Below are 10,270 nucleotides of genomic sequence, written 5' to 3' on the forward strand. Positions count from 1 at the left end.
ATACGTATGGAAACTTATACGCTCCTTACGGAGGTAAGAAGAGAGGGCCCTATGGTCGTCGGGTGTTTGAACCTTAATTTGAATTTTAAATATGTTACAAAGGTGTCATCCATATTAAAAAACAACAATGAGTCTACAAGTGCGTGGTATAATAATAGCAAAGTGTCTTTGCTCAGTATTCTATTTCACTAATTCAGCCCTTATTGCAAGTTTCATGCAATTCCATGAAATAGTTTTAACTCAAAGCACTCTAGATTAAACAAAAGGCGTTTCACACAATAAAATGTCAAAACAATTTCATGCACCTTTGATTGACTTCTTGGTTAAAAAGATTTGACTGCATTGTAAAGTAAATCACGTACATTCATCGAAGTTTTTATTAGTTTTGGATGTCAGCTTTGAACTCTGTATATGAACTCCAACAACGATTCGTGACACAAGTACGTATTTATCTTAGTGAAACATACACTCTAAGCTCACTGCAAATATTAGTAGAAGATCTGTGAAACTTAGATGCAGTTCTAAATCGGAGTTCGGAACTAACGGGACTGGAAAGTTCTGATCGCAATGCTAGGATCGGAATAGATTTACTGGAACTATTTAAAATTAAACCTTAGTTCATTTGGAAAATAATCTGAAAAACATTAATTTAGTACAACTGCTGGTAGCGACGTATAAGTTTGTTCGGGCCTTGTAACGATACTGACAAATTTTTATCACACGCTTCAATTTTAAAGGCAATAATGATTATTTCCTTTTCAATTGGGATATCATGTCCTGAAGTGGACAGCTGCATTCTCCGCTAAACATGTCCTTACGGATCTATCAGATCCAATGACCCTTGCATTAGACGCCTTTAACTCTAACACTAGGAGCCGGGTTAGCAACCCCGGTAGCAGTATTTGTCAAACTCGATAAAGAGTTCGACGTGCTACCTATCCCATGCCATCAGTCCACTGAGTTTCCTGCCTGATGCATTCGTATTAAACTTTATAAATATACCAGTGTTTAAATCCCCCAGACGGGTACTTATTTTTCTACCGAGTTAACGCTTATGTTGTGGAATGAACTCCACGATTAAGTAGTAACATCGTTTGGAGCCTCTGGGTCTGCGGAGGGACTTCGGTTCCCTCTGTATTTTGTACCGTATGTTCCATGGGGAATGCTCTGAGGAATTGTTTGAGATGATCCCTTCATCTCCTTTTTATCATCGCACCTCCCGCCATCGGAGCAGAGTTCATCCATATTATGTGGAACCGCTGCGTTCATCGACAGTGCGTTTCCAGAGGTATTTTTTGCCACGTACCATCCGGCTATAGAATGAGCTCCCCTCCACGGTGTTTCCCGGGCGCTATGACATGTGCTTCTTTAAACGAGGCTTGTGGAGAGTATTAAACGGTAGGCAGCAGCTTGGCTCTGCCCCTGGCATTGCTGAAGTCCATGGGCGACGCTAACCACTAACCATCAGGTGGGCCGTATGCTCGTCTGCCTACAAGGGCAATAAAAAAAAACAACGCCGCAATTTTTTTTAACAGCATTCACATTGTAATATCCATGAGCTCTGGTATCTACTTTACAACACATAGATCGTGAGCACGTTCACCCGAAACCAATAAAAAAACTATTTATTAGCGGATGGTTTAAAAATTAATCTGCGTCAACAAAGAATGATAACATAATTTTTATATAACAGAGATAAACGATTGATTCGCTTCGAACATAAATATTATGAATATAATACTATAAATATATTATCTATTACAATCGATCCATCTATCATCATTATATAATTGTGAAAAGACATCAGCTGATTCACCTGGGATCAATTTTGAGTTTAATTTAGATGTAGGGTATTTTGAATTAGGTATAATATGAAATCCCCATCCTTGGCCACGGGTGCTCAATGGATAGTGTGGGAGTGAGTGTTGTCTGAGCATTGTCTCGTTACGTTGTTACGTCTCTTTCATTGACGCTCACTTTCGAATACGACCGACAGGGAGAGATGATGTAAGGTGGGTTTGGTTTCATCGCCTTTATTAATGTTAAAATTAATGTTAGGCTGTTCGTTTAGGTGTCTTTCATTCGAATCAGTTGACGGTGTGTCAGGTGCGTGGCGGCATGCATGTACTGATGTTTATGGGCTCCAGTAACTACTTATACCAGCTAGGCCGAGAGGTCATTGACCCGTTTAAGCAAAGCTTAATTGATAACGCAAAAACTTTTGGTCAGATCTTGATAAAATTCAAACATCAAAATAGGTTCATATATATTATAACAAAGTTCTGAGGCAAGACAAATTATAAAAAATACAGTTGAATTGATAAACACCTCATTTTTTTAAGTCGGTTAAAAACGATTCGTTAAAATTTAATGGTATTTGCTCGAGAAGATGTGACGAAGTTAGTTATTGAAATCGTCAGCAAGTACGAGGTCTCGGGAGTTCAAACTCTACGCTGCTACTCCGATGCTTAAGTTCGAGAATTAATGCGAAACTTGCAAACAGCGACTCATATAACATTTATAATAGAACGCTAGTTACTTCACGCACCTGTCTTGTCATTGACAAACTTCTAAACACGTAACATATCGCATATACGGTGTTATAAAGTCTCTTGTGCAATTTTTTTTAACACAGCATTGAGTATGAGAAAATACATTTTTTAATAGTTATTAGTGAGTCCAGAGAGACGTTTGGGTTTACTAATGGAGTTTAAAGTTGTAGTTTAAATATTAGTAGATGATGACCGAGCCGATGCTCGATTTTTTTTTTGATAACGCCGTCTTGTTGTGTCTTTAAAGCGGTTAGTTGCCCTCAATTAAGAAAAATAGTATTATTATTCGCCAATAGATGTCGGGAAGAATTGATTATTGAAAACACGAATAAAACAACATTTTCTGAAAATAAATCGTAGCTAGATCGATTTATCGCCCCCGAAATCCCCTGTATACTAAATTTTATGAAAATCGTTGGAGCCGTTTCCGAGATTCAGATTATATATAAACAAGAATTGCTCGTTTAAAGGTATAAGATCATTTTATTTCTATAGCCTAGCAAATCTATATAAGAATTATATAATGTTGAAATGTTGAATTACCCAATGCTTCTCCTGAAAAATTACATAATTTGCATAAGTGACGTCATCGCACCGTATGTGCGATATATTATTATATAACTTTGCTTTTACTAGTCTGAATTCGTGTTATCAGAAACGAATTATCAGTTTAATGGTCGACGTAATGTGGATGTTAAAGGGTTTCTATGCGAGGAATTGATTGAGGAAATAATACAAAGGAGAGTATTTTATTACTGGTTGTAGGACATTTCCGATCCTGCAAAAATAATGGAAAGCAGTCGACGTCGCCCAAAACACGTCATCTCGGATCCTCCCGATCCACTAACGGTGCTTCTAGGTACTTCAAGCACCGGTCACCGTTCTCGTCGAACCCGTCGCTTGCGACGAAGGGCTCGACGAGGACGGTGACTAGTGCTTGAGTGGAACACTGAATGAATCCCATACCAGGCGAAACATAATCTACTGTTTTTAATTCGTAATAGAATTCAGCGAGATTCCCTTACAAACGAAAAGTCTACATATTCCAGTTTCGCAAAGCATTTCAGTGCTGCTTTGTGAATTTATTTAGCACATTCTGCGCTTGTTGAAAAGAAACGTGCTCCAGCATTTAATTCAGACGTTAAGCCGGTGTCTGAAATTGGTGCTCGCCAGACGGGCCCAGTTCATTTGACTAGTCACTTCACTGTCCAAGTTGTCTAAGACAAACACGAAAATCGCTCAACTCGGTACGGTCTGGGCCGTGGTGGATTCGCTACCGCCACCAAGAGCCTTATCTTAATTAATGTCGCGAATTCAAAGTTTGCGGGCAAATTTATCAAAAGTTGTAACTTAGTCAACACCTCCGTCCTATGAGGTGATCCGCTACGTAATGACATTACAGAGTAATGACCTTGGTAGCATACAAAACTTCTATATTATAAGCGAAAACTTAGCTCGAGTAATATACCCGAGAACTAACTTTTACGCGCCGACAAACTGTTAATTTAATAGCTGTGAGGGAATCCATATAAAGTCCCTTCTTTATTTCGCTATAAAAGTGTTTTATGTAATTAACACCACAGTTTTGTTGTTGTAGCGACAGAAACAATTCTAAGTTATTATATTATATTAGATATTATATTTTGTTGTCCGTTTCTTAAAATTTTCGGCGGTAAAAAGGTCCAGTGTCACAGACTATCTTCTGTTCCCCACCTCTCGTGCGTTCCGGCTTACGCATCATAAAAAGATGCGTTCTTAAACGCCACAGTTGTATTTGTTAATTAATCTCCATCTATCAGATGGATTTTATTAAATTTACACAAAACAAAAGAGTTTTATCCCGCGATAGGAATTAAGGAACGGGTAGAGTGTTTTTATCCTTAGATTAAGCGTTTCACTTCGAGAAAATAAGTAATGAACGTTTTCCTCTGATCTCTTTGTTGTGGCAGCCTTTCATTAATTTCGAAGCTTCAGGCCGTGTTGTCTTTAAGCCAGTTCTTCATTCCGATGAATAACGAATTTATAATTGGGGATGGAAGGGAGACGCGTGTTCGTACTACTAAAATTACGCACGAAATACAATTTATCTCGTTGAAAAACGTTTGCGACGCGATATAACAGAATCTGTTTGTTGTATGTATATATTTTCTATAATAATGTATTGTCTATGGTACACCGCAACTTACCTGCAATATTTTTATATTTTCCAGAATTTCTGTAAATTAAACGGTTGTCTGTCTGGAAAAGTTTATTCTCTCTCTCTCTCTCTAACCTACCATGTTTAATTAAAACTACTTTTACAGATTATTATTCGGTCGTCCGTGATTACGAAAGTGCTACTATAAAGTATTCTAAGCGATAGAAATAATAAAGTCATATTAATTAACGCGAGAATAAACCGTAAACGTGCTTTTAATACGCTTTGCTAAAGCCGTAGCAAATATTATACCTGTTATCTGTAAATACACTGTTACTATTTACGTTGTCAGCACTATTTCATCATAAGCTAGAAGTTAATGTTTGACTAAACAGTGTTATGTAAATTTGTATCGATTCAGTTGCTTCTGGTTGCGTAATTAATTTGTTTACGTACTTTCCACGTGATTGCTTTCTAATAAATTTCGTATCAAATTTTGATACACAAAATTGTGATAACAGTCTTATGTTTAAATTACAGGTAAGTCAAAAGTATATTGATGACGTATTCGCGGCTTAACGCATAAGAAGCCCGGTGCATTCATATCGAGCGAAACGACTGAACTGGTGTTCGATTCTGGCTTGACCCTTCACTTGATTTCACCCTGACTGGTGAGCACGCTCACGAGGCCCACTCTGAAAGAGTTTGCATATTGCTAATAATTATATCTGCCATAGCAAGAGCAATGGTTCGTTTGAATCTAGTACCGTATCGTAAATGCGACCCACTGAGAAGATGTGGCGAGAAACTCCGTGGGTTCTCTACTCTAGGTGAGCCGTGAGCTCAAACATCCTGCTGTACAATAAAAAATTAAAGAAAGATGAGAGTTTTCATTTCTAAAATAAAATCCATTGAAAATTATAAGATTAAATATACATAGAACGATTTACTTATCGGAAAAAGATAATAATGAGTAATCATGATAATTAATGTTGAATGTCACAATGAGTGTGCATATTGTAATAACAATCTGTAATAAAAATTCGAATACTTAGTAAAGTGCTTATTTATGGAAAAGGATGATGTCATATTGTGTTTTGGTTAGATGGTTGGGGTGAGCCTTTCTGGTGCTAAGTGATTACCGGAGCACATAGACATTAACAACGTAAATTGCGCCACCCACCTTGAGACGTGAGTTCTAAGTCTCAGCCTTACAGTACAACGGATGCCCCACCCTTCAAACCGAAACGCAATGCTCCTTCAGGGCAGAAGTAGGCGGGGTGCAGGCTCATACGGTACCCTACCACCAGGACTTTATTTTATCTCGGGGAAAATTTATAATAGTTCAGTGAAATTAAACATTTACGAATAATCTATGATATGAGCTTTATCATAAATGTCCAAAACCATATTTTCTGCGGTTGTTGCGAGTCTTAAGTATAATTTAAAGATATTGTATCGGAACATTTTGCAAATATTAAAATTCAAATGTCGAAAAATAATAGTACATTGTGCACCAAGAGAGAAAAGTTGGACATTTCAATGTCCAACTTTTTTCCCGCGGTGCACTATTTTTTCTCCTACCAGGCCGAAAGTTCGTGGAGTACCGAGCTGGGGTCCAGGGGGAAGCCCTGGCGGGGGTAGGGGGGGATCGGAGCCCCCCCCCCCATACTCATAAAAAAACAATTTAACTTTTTTTTAATTTTTAAATAAACTACTACTAATTAAATAAGAATTGTCTGATGAACTCATCTCTGTTTAATACTTCACTATTAAATTTTATTGCCTTTTGTTTATTTCAATTTTACACGAAACATAATATTGCAAATTACCCGAGCAAAACAATGGCGGAGAATGTTAGGTGCGTGAGAGCAGACGTAGACACTAACGCGCATGCGCACTTGTACCCAGGGAAAAAAGTTACACTTTCTTCCCTATACAGCGGGAGAAAAGTTAGACTTTCTTCCCTGTACAGCGGGAGGAAAATCGAACTTTCGGCGTAAGTAGGAGAAAAAACCTTAATCGCCCGTGCCCATGAAAACTGTAATGTATGTACAATTATACATAGGTATTTGAAACTTTGAAAATAATAACATCAAAATAATCAGATCGAAAATGAAGCGTAAAAGAAATAATTTTTAATTATACTCAGAACATGCAAAAAAAATTAGTACAACAAAATGCAGGTAAAATTCATGAATCGAACTATAAAAACTTTCTCAATAACCTTCCTTATTAGCTCCGTAGCTCTAAAGGCTAGGCTAGATGTTAGGAAACTTATTACTTTCCAGTAAATATTCGACGTCCGTCTAAAGACTCAATTCTGATAGACGATTCTTCGTTTTGTCAGCAATATTCAAATAGGGAGCCACCGCAAGGAAATATTGCCCCGTTGCCTATATGCAAATTCTATTTGAAATGTGAAAGTTTCCACAAGAGCTGTGCTTTCAATCGGGAAAGCAAACAGTTTCTATAAGATTAGTCGCGGGATGCTCCTTGCTTGAGTCAATATTGACGGGGTACAGACGTGAACCGACATCTCTTTCCCGAAAGCTTTCTTTCTGATAAATAAGTTTCGCGGTCGGTTTCCGGCATTTTTGTATGTACCATCTACCTAAGTATATAAAAATTAATTGCTGTTCGTTAGTCTCTCTAAAACTCGAGAACGGCTGGACCAATTTGGCTAATTTTGGTCTTGAATTATTTGTGGAAGTCCAGGGAAGGTTTAAAAGGTAGATAAATATGAAAATACTCGGAATTAAATAAAAAATAACAATTTTGTTTTCCCTTTGATGTGTCGCCCGTCAACGGATTCCTTTTGTTTGTTTTATGTTTATTTTATACAAAAGTTTAGGTCATTTATTTATCGATTGAGGCACTACGAAGTCTGCCGGGTCAGCTGGTTTGAAATAAATTTTCGACAATAAGCATACAAGTATAAGATTAGGTTCACTGCTTTGTACATGCCCAGACACAATTTTTCTGGTAGATAGATAGATATATGCAGATTATACGACAATTATTATTAAAACAGACAAAACAGGTAATAAATTTAGTTCTGCATTTTTAAGCGTTTTTTTTTTAATTATATAATATAATTTGAACACGATCGAATAAAATAGAGATATTTTCGAACATATGATATTAACTTAAAAATACAGCAAGGTAAATTCTTTTTTCATTTTTGTGTTGGAAATATGGATAGGTTAATCGTGAATAATGAAAAATACGATCAGTTTACTTTTAATCAAGCAAACATAGGATATGCATTCTTTATTGAAAAGGATTATGTTTTGAGAAACGTCCTTGCGCCCAAGAAAGTCGTCAATAACTAATGACCTTAAGGAAATAATATTTATTTTATAATGAGGCCTGTACTTCTTTTCCCACGCATGGAATTCGTTTTTTTGTAGGCATGACCGTGCTGTTCGAGAAATTCTAATAAATACGCTGAGTTATGACTGCAATCTACTTCAAAGCCATTAGAGCCAAATGTTAAAGTGACAAAATTATAAAATAAGCTAATCTTACAAACTACAATTCAATTTTGTACAGACAATTCAACATTTTGTATATTGCTTAAATTAATTCTCTATGATTTAAAAGATGTCATAGGTAATTCGAGTTTATATAGCATAAGCCCTTTGTATAACTGGAGTATACAATTAGCATCGTCCTGCTATCGTACCTCGATAACGAAGCGCGACTCGGCTCTTCACATGCAGCTTGACTACAACGTTTATTAAAAAACTACTTCTACTAGTAACTAATCTACATTTGAATATCAACCATACGTGTGAGACCTAAAGCTTAAATTATTATAGTGACTAATAGAGTTAAGGGTGATTTTCGTTGATACGAAAACCCTTGAATGTTGCACTTGCTTGACGATGGTGGATATAGTGGAGTGCTATTCAGTGAAGTAGGCGGGCACACCAAATTATAATTTGGTCCAACCAAGATATGCAAGTACTAGAAACTTTAAATTTCCTATTAATAAATTTATGATACGTTCGGGAACACAACAATGTCTTTTAAAATATTTATGGTATGCCATTGTGTCAACAACTAATAAATTATTAAAATATTATGAATTAATTATGTAGCGTATTTTAAGTAGGTACACATAGAGCCACAAGCGGCGCTCACTACACACGGGTTTATAGTCTGTGGTAAACAGAAAGCCCGCCAAAATTGAAATATGGAAATAATTGTAAATTGCATGTTTGATTGTTAATTCACTTAAAAACTTGTATAATAATTGCGTTATATAATAAAGCATTGTCATACATACACGTGATACGTAATGTAAATTGAAAATTTAAATTTTAAAAAACGATGTTTAAATATATAATAATTATGATGTGAACGTGCCACTAAAGCTGTTTTCATTTGCTGTGTGCGGAAAGTTGAGGTCGAACAAACAGTAATAGTTAACATAATTTGTTTGTGTAAACACACGCTTTACAGAATGAAACAATGTTGTATCTGCTAGATAATATTGCCCGGGGACTCGGGGTGAGCCAACGTTTGCTTCTCATTAATGTTTGATGTCGTTTTTAGGTACAAAAAACATTCAAAAAACCATGGATGTTTTTATACGTCGAGAAATATTTGGAAAATATGAAATCTATCAGGCACGACTCTGGTAATTTTTAACGTAATTAAACCTATTGAAGTTTTGTATCGAAATTAGTTACGCATTTTATTCCCGTTGATTCCCTGGTATCGTTCTGTTGATGACCACGGAAAATATTCGTTAACTTTTTCATATAATTTACAACTTAACATCAGAGCTGCAGATATACCTACATAGCTGAATAATGAAGATAATGAAGATCGTTGATGTGGTCAAGTTTTGTTTAAAACTGGATATGGAAGAATTGAAATAAATACTAGAAGTGAAAATTTTCGTAAAATGACGGACGCGCTTCGGTGGTAAGGAATATACGATAAATAAATAAAATCGTTATTTCTAAAATACTAAATTTGTCTTTTTTAATACTTAGAAAGCTAATTTAATAAGTTCCAAAACGAAATAATGTAAATAAAAAATGAAACATTTTGTTTTTAATTATAAAACATTTATCTTTGTGCGTGACGTTTGAGTAATAAAAGCGTGTAAGGTTCATTGAAAGAGATCTTTCTTTTTGCCTTTTCCTACCTGTGCTGATAGCCTTGAGAGGCTATTTCAGCTTCGCGTTGACGTGTTGGTGAGCTCACGGGGCTCAAACCGGGAGTGTTGCTAGGACTAACCCTAACAAGAGTAGTTCTTCGCAGAATCTACCACCGGATCGGAAACGCGACCCACTGAGAAGATTCGGCGAGAAACTCAGTGGGCTGTGGCATCTGTCTATTCACTATTGTAATTATGGGAACCGCGGGATGGCTCCAAGTTGGGTCGCATCTAAGGCACGCAGAGATCGACGCTCTATAATTATAGTCTACGATACAGCCAGTGTTACCTACCATTTACGATAGATTTCATGAATTCCGAAATCAAACGTCAAATCGCCGTCAACTATAATATGCTAACTTCTGTGGGTACAATACCATTTTAGTTTTCTTAAACAATTGTAAC

General features: G+C 36.4%; 2 long non-coding RNA genes across 2 annotated transcripts in view; both read left to right on the top strand.

Annotated features, from left to right (window-relative positions):
• LOC110385963 (uncharacterized) overlaps positions 1–5,568 on the top strand; it is a 42,480-nt gene extending 36,912 nt beyond the window's left edge. Inside the window, exon 3 of the long non-coding RNA XR_002431223.3 lies at positions 5,230–5,568. This is a non-coding gene — a long non-coding RNA (uncharacterized LOC110385963). The remainder of the gene's footprint in view (positions 1–5,229) is intronic.
• Positions 5,569–8,349: 2,781 nt separating this feature from the next.
• Positions 8,350–9,826, top strand: LOC101738093 (uncharacterized). The gene is made up of 3 exons (XR_002431197.3): positions 8,350–9,103; positions 9,253–9,337; positions 9,484–9,826. It is a non-coding gene; the product is annotated as an uncharacterized LOC101738093 (long non-coding RNA).
• Positions 9,827–10,270: the final 444 nt, after the last annotated feature.

Source organism: Bombyx mori, chromosome 6 (genome assembly GCF_030269925.1).
Source record: "Bombyx mori chromosome 6, ASM3026992v2".
Taxonomy (NCBI): domain Eukaryota; kingdom Metazoa; phylum Arthropoda; class Insecta; order Lepidoptera; family Bombycidae; genus Bombyx; species Bombyx mori.